At 44.1% G+C, this 17360-nt stretch overlaps 1 protein-coding gene across 6 annotated transcripts in view; it reads right to left on the bottom strand.

The window, feature by feature from the left end:
- Positions 1-17360, bottom strand: part of Tbc1d14 (TBC1 domain family member 14) — a 94514-nt gene that overhangs the window by 64618 nt on the left and 12536 nt on the right. The gene's annotated exons all lie outside the window — the stretch shown is intronic.

The following is a 17360-nucleotide window of genomic DNA, read 5'->3' as shown; positions in this document are numbered from 1 at the left end:
GCTTCCCTACCATAGCAAGGCCATCAAGTTACCTCACACCAAATCCTCCACCAGAGCGGGAAAGACCCTGCTCTGGTATGTTTCCAGTTACACAGCTAGAGAGGCATAACAGTCACTCACCTGTCTATGAACAGGAGCACGGGAGAAACAGCCATGACTCTACTGTGACCACATAGTTCTCTGAGACCAGCCGCAGATGTTTTGAATCTCCTGGTGCCACATACCTGGCAAGCCACAGTGTAAGGGCCACACCAGTGTCCTTCTACCTGTTCTGAATGGTGAAGGCTTGCAGGATGAAGCAGATCAGCTGGAAGGGCGAGGGTGGGACACCTCACATGTCACAGGAGGGTGGAGGTGGAGAAGTAGGTAAAGTGGAGCAGCAAAGCCTGACTGCATAGGTTCCCAGGCCAGGACACAGCTCCCGCACAGTCAAAAAAGACAGGACAGGCAACCTTCTGATCACAAGCTCCACTGTCACTTTACACTCAGAAGTAGTGCATCACTGTGCAAACTGCCATCCAAGCAACACCTGTGACCACTTGCTGTGTTGGCTGGACACTGTGCTACAGGGAGAAGCCTTGTGAGTATTAAGTATGTACGCAGACCATGTCATGGGGCTCACTGTTGAAACACCCATTTGAAAACCAAGACTGGAGGAATTCTCTCTCATTCACAACTGTAGATAGACACTTTAAAAAAGAGGGGGAGGATCCTGGTGGTAGTGGCACAGGCTACAGAACAAGTTCCAGGACAGCCAGGGGCTACACAGCAAAAATTTGTCTTGGGGGAAAAAACAAAACAAAACAAAACAAAACAAAACAAAAAACATAAGCTAGAAATGACTCAGTGGCTAAAAGCATTTCCTGCTCTTCTACAGGACTTGCCTTTGGTTCCTCAACTCGTAGCTCCAGGAAATCTGACAACTCACCTCCATGGCTGAAGAGTTCAAGGTCATCCCTGGCTGCATATGTCTAGCAGCCTGAGCTACTGAGACCCTGTCTTAAAAAACAAAACACCCTAGGTGTGATTCATACTCAGCACTCCAGAAGCTGAGGCAAGAGGGTCAAGAGTAGGAGATCATCCTGAACTACACAGAGAGTTCCAAGACACACAGTGAGACCCTTGCTCAAAAACAAACAAAAAAAGATCTTACTACTTCAAGTTCAAGAAGAGATCGACTCTAAACCCACCAGCAGTTACTACAGATTGGTTCTTCCGGGGGCTATCATCAACCTACATGCCAGCCATCAGTCCTGTAGAGGTCCCCTCAATGGGAAGTTATCAGCTTCACTAGCACTTAACAGAAAAATCCTATCTCTGTAAATATACTAGGAACATTTGCTGAACAGCTAGTGACCTTGTCTGGGACAAGGAGGTAGTGACTCCAAGGAAAGCAATGTCACTTAATACATTGTAGAAAGGAAGTTGGGGGGAGGAGTTTATATAGTACAGGACAATAAAAAAATGTTAACTCCATAATTTAAAAACTCACAAAGAAAATTCCAGGTTTAGATGGCCTCACTGGTAGTCTTCCAAACATGGAAAGAAGAAATACTCACACTTAAAAGAACAAGCTTTCTTAGTTCTCCTTTCCAAGGCTCATCCCAAACAATTTATTAGGTTACTCAGCAACCCCACTCACTGGTATCATTTACTAAGAAAAACACCTCAGTGACAGAACACTTGCCTAGGCTACACAAAGTCCTGGGCTCGATCGATAGTGAAGGAGAAGGGGGTGGGGTATAAGTAAAGTATGAATAAATGTTTAAAAGTATTTTTACTATGGAATTCAAAAATAGTAGAGCTGACTTTGGGGGCACATAGGTCAATGAGTTTTAACATATTCATAGCCTCAACCACCAAAGAAAAATACCTTTTTTGTTGTAGTTTTGCTTATTTTGTGTGTGTGGAGGGACATGTACCACAGCCTGCCTGTGGACATCAGAGGACAACTTATGGGAGTCAGTTCTCTCATCATTGTGGGGATCCCTGGGACTGAACTCAGGTTGTTTTGTTTATTAGCAACCACACATCACCTGGGCTATCCATCCAGACCCAGAGAAAATTACAGAGACTATTTGTGAACACAGAAAAGACACACATATTAGGTTCTTGAGAACAAAGCTAAATGGAACATTATAGCCCATATTCTTATGAATACAGAATAATTAAAAAACAAAACATTACCAAATACAAAGCATAATGTCATGAACAAATTGCATTGTTCAAAGATTATGAAATCATGAGAAAAAAAAAACAATGGCATTCCTACAAACAAACAAACAAAAAAAAACACGATAAGCTAAAGATAAAAAAAAAAAAAAAAACACCAGCCAGCAATGGAGAAAAACCATTCAATAAAGTACAAGACAGGCCTAATCTGAGAAAAGATATCTAGTAGAAATTCTTCTTCCATCTGATCAAAGCTATAGCAATGTGGACTACATTCTCAGAGATCAGGACCCAGGCAGGGACTCTGCCAGCACCGCTTCAATGCAACACAATGTGGAGGAGGTGAGGAAGCAACAAGGCAAGAAAACAAGGCAAAAGGAGACATAACGGATGGAAAAGAAACAAATTCATGCACAAAGAGTGGTGATGGTCTACAGATAAAAATCCAAACGGGTTTTATAGATTAGCTATTAGAGTGATTGAACTTAAGCAAGACCACAGGACTCAAACTGTATATATAAAAAATTAATACCACCTAGAGAGTTATAACTATAGATTATAAAACTATTAAAACAGTATATTAGAACAATCTTTAATTTTTTGTTTTGTTTTGTTTATTTTTGAGACAGGGTTTTTCTGTGTAGCCTTGGACTGTCTTGGACTCGCTTTGTAGACCAGGCTGGCCTGGAACGCACAGAGATCCACCTGCCTCTGCCTCCCCGAGTGCTGGGTTACAGGCGTGTACCACTGTGGCCGGCTCTTTAATTTTTCCAGTTACATTTTTATTTATTTATTATGGGGAGCATATGCCACAGTGTGCATGTGAAGCTCAGGAAATAATCTGTGGGAGTCAGTGGGTCCTGGGGACTGAACTCAGGTCCTCAGGCTTCGAGGTGAGTGCCTTTATCTCCTGAGCATCTCACCAGCCCATTTTGAAATAAATTCATAATTTGAAAGAATTCATATACAAATTCACATGAAATAATGAAAGAACATAAGACCTTTATATTAAAAATAAAAAGTATAAAGAAACAAAAAAATTCATAAACTAATGGAGAAACTAAAACATTCAAAGATAAGAAGTCTTCATTGATCTATGTCAATAAAATCCCCAACAAAACCCTGGGAAGTTTTTTAAAGAGGAAACTGCCAAATTATAAAATTGCTTTGGAAATGTAATGCCACAGAAGAAAAAGCAGGAAAGCATACCTGAATAGCTGACTAACTGAAAAACAGCACGGTGTGAGTGAAGGAGAAAGTGAGGACAGGAGACAGTCAACAGGGAGAAAGATGATCTGTGCGCTGCACTGAAGGGCTGTTCCGGACAATCCAGGAAAACTGATCCACCAGTAATGGCAAAACAACAGAACTGCGAAATGGTAACAACAGTTCCTACACAGGTAACAAGAAATCACACACCATAAAAGGAAGACGGATAATACAGTATTTACCTTAAGAAAACAAAATATAACAAACATTAGGAAAATTAAAATGCAAGGTATGGATTGGATATGGGAGTGTAGGTCTGCATTCCCAATCACTTAAGAAGAACACTTGAATCCGGGAATTTAAAACCAACCTGGGCAACATAATAAACAGAATGTAAAAAAAATAAAGTAAGCCACAGGGAAGAACAAAGCATTTGTGGTACATGTATCTGACAAGGGATATTAATCCTGAATACACAAATCAATTTTTATGGGGGTGGAGCCCAGATATGAACATATGCTCAGCATGCATAAGGCCTAAATTCCTCTCAGCTTCAAAAGAAAAATAATAATAAATAACAAACAAAAAAACACCACAAGAGAAATCCCAAGTGTCAAATACAATACAAAAAGATTCAGCCTACCACTAAAATAGAAATGCAAATTAGACCAATACATCCCTATCCTGTCATCAGGATGAACAAAGAAAACAAAATTGGCAATACCTATGTCTAGAGAGGCTACTGAACAAGCTGACTGCTAACAGAGCCAGTGAAGAGTGAAGTGCTGGAGCCATCAGGGAAGAGGCCTAACATGGACAAAAGGAGACTCTGGGATTCTGCCTAGGTAGATGCGCCTCAAAGCACAGCACAACAGTGTCATGATAAGCATTGCCCTTCAGTGCTGAAACTCAGCAAAGTACCATCCACAGGTGCGCGCACACTGAGCAAACGAGCCCAAACCCAGGAGTGTAAACCTCAACAGTGGTCACCTTCTTGCAAGACAGCTATTGTGAGGGAAGGGGCCCCAAAGAAGCTTCTGTGGGCCGCTAGTCCAGTGGTATTTGTATGCGTGCGCTCGCTCAGTGCCTGAGATTGGTGTCCTTTGCTGCACACTCAGCTTCAACAAAGTGAACTCAGCTCTACCACCCTCCTCAGCAGCTTGGCTGGATGTTCCCCCAACACAACCCTTGCTATGCTCCTAACCACTCCCACCACTCTTTTACACAAAGAGCTGGCAGCATGAATTCTAGCTTCAGTCTTTCCTCTTTCATTTTTAAAGGAAACATTTGTTTGTTTTCAATTGCATGTGGAGATCAAAGGACCACTATGTGAGTCCAGGTCAGCAGATTTGGCAGGTGGCAAGTGCCTTAACCTGCTGAGACATCTTACAGGCCCAGGATTCTAGTTTCTGACCAGCCTACCTCCCACTACATGGTGAGGGCCTTCCTACTTGGTCTCTGTATCCCAAGGCCTGGCAAGAAACCTGCTGGGTAACTCATTAATCTAACCCTGAAATGACTTCTCTACAAGTCTACACAGAAAGTCACAGAGTCCACAAGGCCCATATTTTCCCTATCCACAACCTCCCAAGTCTTCTAAACACTCCCTACCATGTAAATACAGAAAGGAAAAATTAAGCAGGGACTCCATTCTCCAATATCAACTTAGATTTTTATGAAGAGAGAAAGCAAGCAGAGCAAAGGGGGCTAGAGAAATGGATCAGCCATTAAGAACACTTGCTGCTCTTCTCAGAGGACCCAAGTTCAGTTCCCAGCTCCCACATAAGGCAGCTCATAACCTTCTGCTCCAGGGGATCAGATGCTTCTGACCTGTGGCCTCCACAGGCACCTAAACTCATGTGCATAAATTCACACGCAGACATGTACACCTACATGTAATTAAAATGTATCAGGTTAAATCTTAAAAAAGAAAGTAGCATGAAGGTGACTATGTAAATGAATATAAATGAACTTTACTAAGAAAATGCAATCTATTCCTAATCTCCAATGGACTACTGAGGAAAAGAGGGAAACAAAAGGTCAACAGAGAGTAGTCTGTCCACACAGTAATCATAAGTAATCTTGGAATTGCAACAATCTCAGGAGAGCCATGAGAGGACTATGCTCTTTCAGCACCAGAAAGAAGAAAAGTCCAACTGAAGGTAGAAAGTGTGCTCCCGGAATAGCTCGCTTTGCTTACTACATTCCAGAATTGCCCAGGGAGTGCTTACAAGTTCTGATGCATGTGTCTCACCCTAAACCAGGTAAGACTACCTCTGAGAGTAGGAGTTGGATGCTTTTTCTCAACAAGTAGTTTTCATAGTTATTGTTATTTTTCAGCACAAAGGACTGAATCTAAAGCCTCCACATAACTAGACACATGTTCAGTCACTGAGCTATCTTTTGCTGAACATTTTGTTACTGTGTCCCTGATACGTCTATTGCTAAGAACTTTGCTCTTTAACCAATAAATGTTTCCTACTTCTTTAATTGATGTTTTACTCTGTATGTATTTAAGATAACTGACTGTTTACGGAAACTGCTGGGAAGAAGTTATCTTTAGACTTTGTTTTAAATCTGTGCCTCATTGCTTCTCGCTAAAGCAAGTCAAACTAAAAGCCATGCCCTACAGTACATGAGCTGTATAGTGTCTTAAGATTCATCTATCTCCGTGATCCAAGATGGATGTAGATTCTTAACCCAATGGGTTTCTAAAACCCAGTGTGCCATTCCCCTGTACCCCAGCAAATCTGGGCCACTTTCTCCATAAGCCAGCAGATCCTTTGTTTTTTCTCATACATCAAACACCAAGCCATTGAGTATTGCTTACATTGGCTCCAGAAACATAAGTCTGTATGGTATGGGTGAGGAGAACCAAGCCACTATATGCTGTTGATGTTCAGAGACAGGGGAACATCAGCCGGGAGGAGCTGAGAGTAGGAATAACTAAGACCCAGGCCCAGTCCTTGAGATGCTCACAGAGAAAGCAAGGCCGCATGGCAATACTAAACTATAGTTGACCTGCAGGAAACAGGACAGAGTGACAATACTAGACTACAGTGGGCCTGCAGAAGACAGGACAGGGTGACAATACTAGACTACAGGGTACCTGTAGAAGTTAGGACAGAGTGACAATATGAGAATACATGGTGCCTGCAGGATATAGGGCAGAATGACAGTGACAATTCTAGTCTCTAGTGACCTGTAGGAGATAGGAAAGAGTACTGTGCTCTGGTACTGTGCTCTGCATTGGAGAAGCTTCAGAGAAGGGCTTCTGTTGTGCTGGCCCTTAAGAACACTGCAGCTGAGCAGACAGGAGGAGCAGGGAAGGCATAGGCAGGAAGTATGAAGCAGAGCACTGGAGCCAGAGTGTATAAAGAAAAGAGAAGGCTAGAGAAAGAAGTCCTCTCTGAACCTACATCTTATTAATGAGACGCCAAAGAAATGACAAATACCAACAGCTACTGCCCATTGCTAGGAGCACTATTATTCATAAAAGAGTCTGGGTGTCCATTGCTTAGAAGCTTCCTCCAATAAAAAAAGGCTTCTGGCATATAGCACTGTGATCTCAGTGCTTTGGGGTGGGGAGGGACAGTCAGAACTTACCAGTGGTCAGGGACAATGTTCATGAAGTAGCAATTCTGGGAACCAACCCCCTATTTCATTATCTAAAATGCAGATGAAGCAGGCTGTAGTACACAAAGCGGAAACAAAGCCCATTTCCTTATTGTTGGGTAAGTAAATGATTCACAGAGAGGAAGACCACAGACCTTCTTAATAAGTATATGAACAACTTTTTATGTAAAAACTGTTTTTTCTTAGTTAAAGTGTAGGAAACCAAACCATAGAAATAGCCTATGGGCTTTTGTTGCTGATACTAATTGAGTTTTGTTTGATTGGTTGGTTGGTTTTGGTTTTTTGAGACAGGGTTTCTCTATGTAGCCTTGGAAACCCTGGACTTGCTTTGTAGACCAGGCTGGCCTCAAACTCACAGAGAGCCGCCTGCCTCTGACTCCCTGAGTATTGGGATTACAGGCATGCACCATGGCACCCAGCTGTAAGTGCTGAGCACAGAATCCAGGACCCCAAACATGCTAAGCATGTGCTCTGCCTCTGAGGTAGATCCCAGCAGTACTAGTCTATTTCATTTTGTTTTTAACATTTAAAACTCATAAAAGGTCTGTAAGGATATTTAAAAAAAAAAGTATACTAGATATGAAAGTATAATGATACCCAAATCCTTGTTGCATATTTTTAAATAAGAGGAGCTTTAATCATATACAGAGGCTAGAGATGGCTCAACGGTCAAGAGCAATGCTAGCATGCTCCTAGCCTTGTGCACGGTGCTCTCAGCAGGCTTCTCTTAGCTTCAATATTATATCCCCTTCATTAAGATGTGCTGGTTAAACAGTCACTCTGTGTTGCTTTTATACATGAAAGGGACAGCTTGTCCTCTAAACTAGGCTGGCAAAAGAACTTCCCACTGCAATGGAAATGTACCCATCTGGGCCATTCAATACAGCAGCCGCTGACTCCCACATGGCTACTGAGTGCCTGAATGTGGCTAGTAAGGCTGAGGATCTCAATTTTCTATTTTAGATTATTTTAATTGGCTTTAATTAATGCTAACACACTGGGAAGCATAGATCCAGACTCTATGAGGCAGACTCCAGACAACCAAAAGGACTGAACTTGCTAAGGGAGCACAAACTGCCATGAGGGTCTGGAACCAGGAGCTGGTGAGCTGCTTAGGGCGCTCAGTTCTGAACAACTGCAAGACAGACATGGAATAAATAAGGCAAGTCCCACCAGCCTTAGAAACCCTGTCCCTGCAGTGATATCCTTAGAGAGCACTCTGTCTTACCCCGACTCAAATCTTTATTTGCATGTCACCTGCTCAGCAACCCCCCTGTCTAAACATAATCTTTCCCACTTTCTCATCTCCACCCTCTCTGACACCCTGCCTTCTCTCTCCATGGCGCCCACAGTCTGGCAGCAAGTGTGTCACCACTTTGCAGGAGCACTCAGACTACACAGGCAAAATGGGATCTTATGTGTTGCAAGCAGGTCCTGCCCACTAGAGAGCTGAGTCCTTGGGTGAACATCCTCTTCGGAAATGTGAGGTATCTGAATTGAGATCCTTTGCTTGGCAAGCACTTACTGAGTGCTTCCCTACAGCAAGCACAGAATGCACCAAAGAGGGTATTCAGTCAATCAACACTGCTCAAGGACCGCACCCTAGCAACAGCACACAAGTGAGGAGTTGCAAAACACCGTGGAGGGAGCCCTCTGATCCCAGAGGTTTCCTGTTAAAGTATGCAAAGCAGTAACAGGTAGGAGGAACCCTTTGCAGGTGGCATCTCCAGGTCTGTAGAAAGACAGAGGCTGTAAGCTGAGATGTAACTCGGGAAAGCTCTTAGGAATGGGTGACTCTGAAATGAGCTGGGCCAAATCTCTGCCTAAAAAGCAACTTCTCCATATATCACAGGAAGGGACTGCACGGACAGGCAGCTTCTGCTACTAAAGGGTCTGCCATCAGATACCTGAAGGGCTTCACTGTGTCTCTTCAGCCTGCACTCCAGGAGAGTCTACAGAAGCTCGGAAGTGCAGCCATCCTAAGTCACTCAGCCAAGGCATCCCTTTTGCAGGCTCCATGCTGCCTGTGATGGGTTTGAACCAGGACAGATAGCCTACCAAGTGTTGCTACAGGGACCACTCAAGAAACTAAACACAGGGCCTGCCAGAACAGCCAAAGCAGTAGCACAGAGCAGCTTCTGATGACAAGTACTTTCTCAGCACCCTCCAGGGGTTGGTCAATAAGGATATAAACTATTTGGGGGCACACCACAGCTGGAAAGAACATGCTGGGCTAAGCATTTGCATATAGGACTCTAGGATGTGGCCTTCCAAGAGAAGCACAGGAACAGTGTCACTGAGTAAGTCCTCTTCTCTGCAGGCTGGTTCTAGGGAAGGGTAGCTGTATAAGCTCTTACCTAGTGGGGAACGCCAACCAGCTGGGAGTAAGGGTGGGGTTCCTAAAGAGGACCAGCAGTAAAGAAGAGGAAGTAACACCTCATACCCACGTGATGATGGTCCATGCTCCTCCCGGGCATTTCCTCTTAGTGCTTACTTCCTCTCTTGCCAAGTAACCTGGGCCTCTCTAGAGGACAGTGCTTGGATATGCCCGCCAAAGAGCAGAGGACCCTGAGCATCGTGGCCGATATACCTCCTGAGCACTTCAGTCACCAGATGGCCCTTGAAAAGGGGCATCTGCATGGCCTACACTCAAGGCTATTCAGAGCCCTCCCTCATCAGCAGACACAGGAACCACACTCCATCCTCCAGCCCAAGCCAACCTCTCCCTGAAAGATGGGTGCTATTCATAAGTGGAATCTTCTTAAACCTTTTTAGCAGCCTTTTTATCAAGGCTTTCACACCAAAATAATGCCCATTAAAACAAGAAACTTGAGATAGCATTCTGCCTCCCTCACCAACACATAAGGGGTGTATTTATATAATGAGGGCACCTTGCCTCTTTTCCTTAAACTTCCCTGGCTCTAGAGTCTCCAGACATAGCTGAAATCGCCATTCAAGGTTCATACAGAAAAACACTGACCAGCCTCAAAGTTGCCATCAAGCTCCTTCTAACACCCTCCTTTCACTGGATTTGAACAGGTGAGTGATGCTGTCCCCTTCCTTTCACTGTCCATCACCCACAAGGGGGCCCATGTTACCCAGAACACAATCAAAACTCACCACTGTGACCACATTTAAGTGCATTCTCAGCTCCTATCTCTTACTTATCTCCTATCTCTTACTTCATTGTATTCAGAAAACGATAACACTGCCCCATACAAGTGCCTGTGCAGGGAACACAGCTGGGCTGAGGCAATACACAGGCACACTAACCAGCTTCCACTCACTCAGCAGGGCCCAGCAATCTTTCCTTCTCTGTCCAAATATCCATTTGTTCAGTTAACCTTAGCACCACCCTCCCCTCAAACCCAATACTCAACCCTTGTGACTATGGCTTGAACATTTGTGTTCTCCACCCCCAAATTCACATGCTGAGATCCTAATCCCCAAGTTGAAAATACTGAATGGCAGATTTGGGGAGTAATTCAGGCAAAAGCCATCATGACTAAGACTGGTGTCCATTTAAGCGGCCCTAAAGAGTTGACTTGCACTTTAATACATTAGATTATAGCAAAAAGATGGTAGTTGGGGCTAGAAACATGGCTCAGTGCTTAAGAGTGCTTGCTGTTCTTCCAAAGTACCCAAGTTCATTTCCCAGCACACACATCAGGCAGTTCACAACTATCTGTAACTCCAGTTCCAAGGGATCCATCACCTTTCTCTGGCATCCATGCTCTAATCCCCACATAATAAAAATAAATATTAAAATACTTTTAAAAAGATAGTTGTCTGGGATAATTAATCTTGACTGCCAACTCGATGAGATTTGGGAACACCACAGAAATAAATCCCTGGTATATCTGTATGGTATTTTCAGAAAGGCTTAATGGAGGAAGGATCCACTCTGAGTGAGTAGCACCATCCCACAGGCTCACCTGCCTCAGCCTCCTGACTTCACTTGCAATGCGAGCAGCTGCCTCATGCTCCTGTCACCATTACGCCCCTGTCATGATAGACTGTACCTATTATAGGCTGTGGAGCAAGGTAAACTCTTCCTTCCTTAAGTTGGTCTTTACCACGGAAACAAGAAGAGTAACTAATACACTGTCCATCAAAACAAGCTTAGTGTGTCAATGGATACCAAATCTGCTGGCACTTCTATCTTGAACCTCCCAGCCTCCAGAATTGGTACTTCAAACCTTCCACTCAGTATTTTGATACAGCAATTTATACTAGTATGTTGTCAGCTGAGGACCCTGATTCCTACTAGAGCAATACAATAAGTGGTAACATCAACAGGGCGTGGTGGTGCACACCTGTGATCCCAGCACTCGGGGAGGCAGAGGCAGGGGGATCTCTGTGAGTTTGGGAGACCAGCCTGATCTACAAAGCGAGTCCAGGACAGCCAAGGTTACACAGAGAAACCCTGTCAATAATAATAATAATAAATGAATAAAGAAATAAATAGATAGTGATGACAGCAAACACTGATGAGGAAACAGAGCAACAGGAATTCTCATTCATTACTGGTGGGAAGCCACTTTGGAAAACAGGCAGTTTCTTCAACATGCTTGTCATACAGTATAGAATTGCACTCCTTGGCATTCACCCAAGAGATCTGAAAACCTCCACCCACATGGATCTTTGCAAGAGCAGCTGTTCATATATGCCAAAACTTAGAAGCAACTGAGATACCCTTTGGTGAGCAAATAAATAAACTATGCCAAATTCATACACAGAAAAATCATGCAATTATAAATGAGCTATGTCCTCTAAAGCAACAGGGCTGAAGAACACCCAAACTCACAGAGACTGGGGCAACACGCACAGAGCCTGCATGGGTCTACATCAGATGACATCGTAAGAGCTGAAACCCACAAGCTATCTCCAATTGATAATCGCTTGCAAATGAAAATTTAGTTTTCTTCAAAGAACTCTCTCACTGGGGAAACAGGTTATTCTTAAGGGTAGGCTCCATGCCCAGCCAACAGAATATAACTGGATGGCCAACAGAATATAAACTCAACACTATCATTAGAGGTTCCTTTTCTCAAAATATCATGTCAGGGCTTTTGTTTTTTAATCTTATTTTTAATTTTTACTTTTATTTATACACACTTTTCCTCCCTTTACTCTACAGGTCCTTTGCATATATATTATGGCTCCCAGTTTAGAGTTTTCATGAGATCCCTGAGTGTGTGAATAAGTGGTCTCTACATCCATATCTGTTTCATGTGCCTTTTCTTTGGCTCTTTTCCTTCTGTTTGTTTTGTCCACTTCAATCTATTAGTTTTTGTCTTATTATTATGTCTTTTTTCTCGTCCTTGTCCCACAGCAAAAAGATTTAACGAAGTGGCCTCTGCAGCAGCCTGCCCATCATGACATCTCCCTTCCCTTCTGCCTGGTTCCTGGAGCTCAGCATGCTGATTATATATGGGGTGGCTCTTTTCATTCTCACAGACCCATAAGTAGGTACACCTCAGCCTATTTCACATAAGCCTCAGTATCTGCCTTAACCCAGACCACAGGCCAGCACACCATCACACAACTAGGTCAAGAAACTATTACCCAGCCCTCCTTCCTAGGCATCTCACAATGCACAAGCATGTGCATACACCAGCAGCAGCTCCAATACACGGCAGGTGTTCTGGTACACCTAAAAAGCTCAGTCAAAGACATGACAACTAGTAACAGATTTTTGTAAGAAAGTCATAAATATAAACCAAATATTACCTCTCAGTTCACTGGTGCTAATTCTAAAATGGTCATAGCATTAGAAAATAAGTCAAGCAACATAAAACTGAATCAATATTACTATGCCAGTCGCACACCTATTCCACATCCAGGCACACCCTTTCCCATTTCACCCAGCATCACTTAAGTGTGACTTGTTCATGTCTTGCAGATCATAGACCTAAAGGTCAGCGATCCAGGCCCTAAATCATCTTTGAATCCCCTGGCAAGTTAATCAGCTTCTGCCATGGTTTCCACACATACCTCTACAACATCAGTAGGTTCCAGAAAGCAGCAAGGAGGAGAAACATGGCCTGCACCTCATTTTTGCCTCAAACCCCCCACAATGGGAGAACTGCATGGTCCTAATTCATGTCCAAAACTCTAACAGGAAGAGACCAGGAACAAACTTCTGCTCTGCAGCTAATAAAGTCCAGGAAAGCAACCCAAAGGATAAACCAGCAGCCCAGAGCCCTCCTCACGCTACGCCCCACTACTGTGCATCCTGAAAATGGCAGCCACGTGAAGCAAAGAACAGCACCAGGCACACCACCCACCTCCTACTAAATGAACACACCTCCTCTTCATGAGCTGCCTCCTGTCCCTAAATTTCCTCCTCATACTCTATGATCATCAGCCAACGAGTCAAATCCCAAAAGCCTAGCTCTGCATAAGACTTAAAACTGTGGATAAACACATTCATATCGTATCAAAGTATCTATCTGAAGATTCGCTTTTTTTTTTTTTTTACTTCAGTTTATTTACTTTACATCCCAGGGGTGCCCCCTCCCTTCTCTCCTCCCAATCCCCTCCTTCTCATCCTTCTCCCTTCCCCTTTCCCCCCAGAAAGGAGGAAAGTCCCTCTCCCCATATCAACCCTCCCGAGGATTCATTTTTAAACCATGTTGCAAACATCTTTACACACAAGAATTTTTAAAAACAACACTGAAATCTCATTTGAAACCCCACAAGCCAGAAACTGTATATGTACTGAGCATGTTTTCTGCTTTGAGAGTTAACTTCTATTTCCTCATTTAACACATGCAATATTAGCCCTTTACTTGAGTAGTTTTTGTTTTGCAGTGCTAGGAATGGAACCCAGGACCTCACACCACACTAGGCAAATGCTCTAATACTGAATTCTGGCTCTATCCCTCTTGTATTAGCTCTTTACTAGAGAAGAAATGAGACCCTGGTCACCCAAGTACACACTAGAGGCTGCAGAGGTTAAATGACTTTCTCAGGGTCACACGGCACAAAATGGCAGAGGTGGTGGGGCTCCCCATCCCTGGTTCTCAAACCACCATGGTCCTCCCACTCTGTCTTTGAAATACAAACAGAAGCAGAGCTAACCAGACATAAACTGTGCCCCCGAAGGGCTCTCTCTGCCAGGTCAAGAAGCAGACTAGAAAAATCCATCATTCCAGACCTTTAAGCACATACAAGTGCATCCCCAAAGGCTGTCTCTACCCCTATAGCTTTCCTTAGCAAGGTCAGCTTTGCCTTCCAATGGACATTTAACACCTCTTTAACAAAGGACTCTCTAATCACCTCCTCTGAGAGCTTAAATAAAAGGCCACATGACAGAAGATGTAAGCAAGAAAAGCTAATTATTACTTCCCAGACCCATTTGGATTAGCAGAGTAAACCTTTAGCTTCATGGAAACCAACCCCATTTCCTGAGGAAAACAGCCACACCACAAGCATGTTACTGAATTCCTCACCCACTGCTCTCTGGGTTCTACTACACTGCATTCAGAGGATTAAAACAGCTCTCTTCCATGTAAGATGAGGGTGCTGTTCAAATTACACTAGCAAATGACCCTTGAGAAAGCTAATCATACCAACAGTTGTAACCTGTTAGCCCAGTGCATCTGAAAGGCTTCATCCACCTCCACCCCAGAACATATGGCAATGTCTAGAGACATTTTGGTCTTCGTAGCTGGGTGATAATGCCATTAGATACTGGCACCATCTAGTGCCAATCTAGTGGGCAGAGGTCAGGAATGTTGCAACACACAGGACAGCAACCCACAGAAGTATCCACCTCAAACATTAATAATGCCTGAAGCAGAAACCCCTGTTCTAAGTTACCGGACAGTGGGTTCAACTGAGGAATGTACAGTATGTGGCCAAAAGCTCACAAGAGCATTAAGGAACAAAATATATTCTGTTCAAACCAGAGAAAGTTACTACTTAAGTAATCCCAGGAAGCTAGATGCCTTAGCTATTTGATCTTACCTGGGCCATTTTCCCCCATTAAAGCCATACAAGGCCACACAGTTATTAAGGATGAGAGATGATAATAAACCTAGCTCACCTGAGCCTTGACCCAGTGTAGTGGGTCCCAACTGCAGTGCCCACCCTCCCAAGATATCCACCATTCTGGGAGGCAGAAACCAGTCTACAGCTCAGGGCAATCTGCTATATGTTATAGCATGTAAAGGAAGAAGAAATAGCAGCTATGCCTACAGCTTCCACGGGACAAGAGTTAGGTCCAGCAGCATTACTGCTCTACGTTTCCCTGTCTCGTGTAGGCCCTTTGTCAAGAAGTCAGGTTCAGAAGCTCTCAGACCTCCGCTGTTTCCTCTAACTGGATCCATATTCTTCTAGACCAGCTTCCCACAAACCACCTATACAACTTTCTACAGCTCAGACACAAGAAACTTGAGGCTGTAGAGAGCAGAATGCAGGAGAGTGAGGAGCCAGACAAGGAAGAAGATGGTATGGACCGGCCTGGGACCCCCCCAGGACCAGTTCTAGCCCTGGTCCACCCTGTACACACACAGCTGTAGTCGAGGTCTTCAGAGCACCTGGGCTAGGCTCTGGGCTAAATTCCTGAACATTCTCTATGACTATACTTAATTGCCTGTGAAATGTTCTGTGTGTGCCCCACACCCTGCCCTTAAAGTAACTCTAGGTTGGAACTCTTCTCTAAAACTCTGAGACTATGAAGTGGGAGGGACACCACTAGACTCAGTGCACTGCATATCACTTTGACTCATTTGTTTTTATATTCCCCCTGCTTCAGTGTAGCTCCCTATAACAGTGTCAGAGCTGCCAACCAAAGATAAAGAGGCAGAAAGCAAGAAATAAGAGGGTCTAGAAATTGTAAAACGCACAGTATTTCCTCCAAAGGGGAAAGAAGCTTCAACAGACAACTCAAGTGTACCATTTCCCCATAAGGAAAAGGTAGTAATAGATCAGGGTATAGCCATGATCATCCCAAACAGATGATATGTAAAGTCATGTGCGCTGTTTTTATGTCAACTTGACACATGCTAAAGTCATCTGAGAGGAAGGAACCTCAATTAAGAAAACTCCTCCATAATATACAGCTGTAAGGCATTTTCTTAATTAGTGATTGGTGAAGGAGGGTACTATCCCTGGGCTGGTGGTCCTGGGTTCTATAAGAAAGCAGGCTGAACAAGCCAGTATACAACACCTCTCTATGGCCTCTGTCTGCATCTGCTCCTCCTTTCAGGTTCCTGCCCTGTTTTTGAGTTCCTGTCCTGATTTCCTTTAATAATGAACAGTGCTTTGGTAATGTGAGCTCAATAAACCCTCTCCTCCCCAAGTTGCTTTTGTTCATGGTGTTTCATCACAGCAATAGTAACCCCAACGAGGACATTATCCATGGGTCAGGATCTGCGCTGAACCTTGAATGTATTAACCCACCTAGTTCCACACCACAAGAGGGGCTTTTCACTCCAGTTCTGGGGAAAGGAGCAAACACCCAGTTGAGGGGACAACAGAGGTGAGTGAAGCAGAGGCAATGGCACAACACGCACCCAGTCCCCTTCTCTGTACTTCTCGGCTAGGGACTTGGAAACCTCAGTGATGGGAAGTGATGTTCAAGGTCACAGAGCTAGGATGGATCTGTAAACCGAGCTGTTCCCACTATGCTACTTCCTAGGTGCGTCTGTTTCAAAAAAGAGTTTCCAGGTTTGCTAAGAATCCCTGTCTCCTAGGAGGCTCTTTCCTTCTGAGACTGATCTGAGGAGTCACACATAAGGCACTCTGGTAATCATCAACATGGAAAACTGCAAACACTTGGTCCAAGCAACAGGGACCAGCCAGCTACATGGATGAGAGCTCCATGAAGGCCTCAGAAGTCCTCTGACACACAGGACCCCAGGAGGCAATCACTAAATAACAAGTTCTGTGACCAAGACTCCACTGGAAGTGAAGGGGACCCACCAGCTGGCACATCAAGAACAAAGGGGTCCCCAGAAGAGTGCAGGCCATGGGAAGACCATCTCACTCAGGACCGGCCTTAGGCTCACTGGTGACACTCCACATCTGCCTGATGAAGGGACCAGAGAACCATAAGTTACTACATGTCCCCAGACCCAGATGTCTCTAGCTGACTCTGGGTAGCACATCAAACAAGTATGGTAAAATCCAACCCTGACTTACTAGAAACATGCGCCACGTGTTACCACCTGCCAAGTTCATAGCCCAGATGTGTCCAGAGAACAAACACGAGGCAGATTATAATCCTGAATATACAATCCACAACTCCACACCCTTCTGCACAGCACCCAAGTTTCTGTGAGTGACTGGTAGGAGTAGCCCAACCCCAGATTATAAGCTCACTCTCCATCGTG

This window comes from Meriones unguiculatus, chromosome 12 (assembly GCF_030254825.1).
Source record: "Meriones unguiculatus strain TT.TT164.6M chromosome 12, Bangor_MerUng_6.1, whole genome shotgun sequence".
NCBI lineage: Eukaryota > Metazoa > Chordata > Mammalia > Rodentia > Muridae > Meriones > Meriones unguiculatus.
The sequence above is the reverse complement of the archived record's forward strand: the minus strand, read 5'-3'. Positions and strand labels throughout refer to the sequence as shown.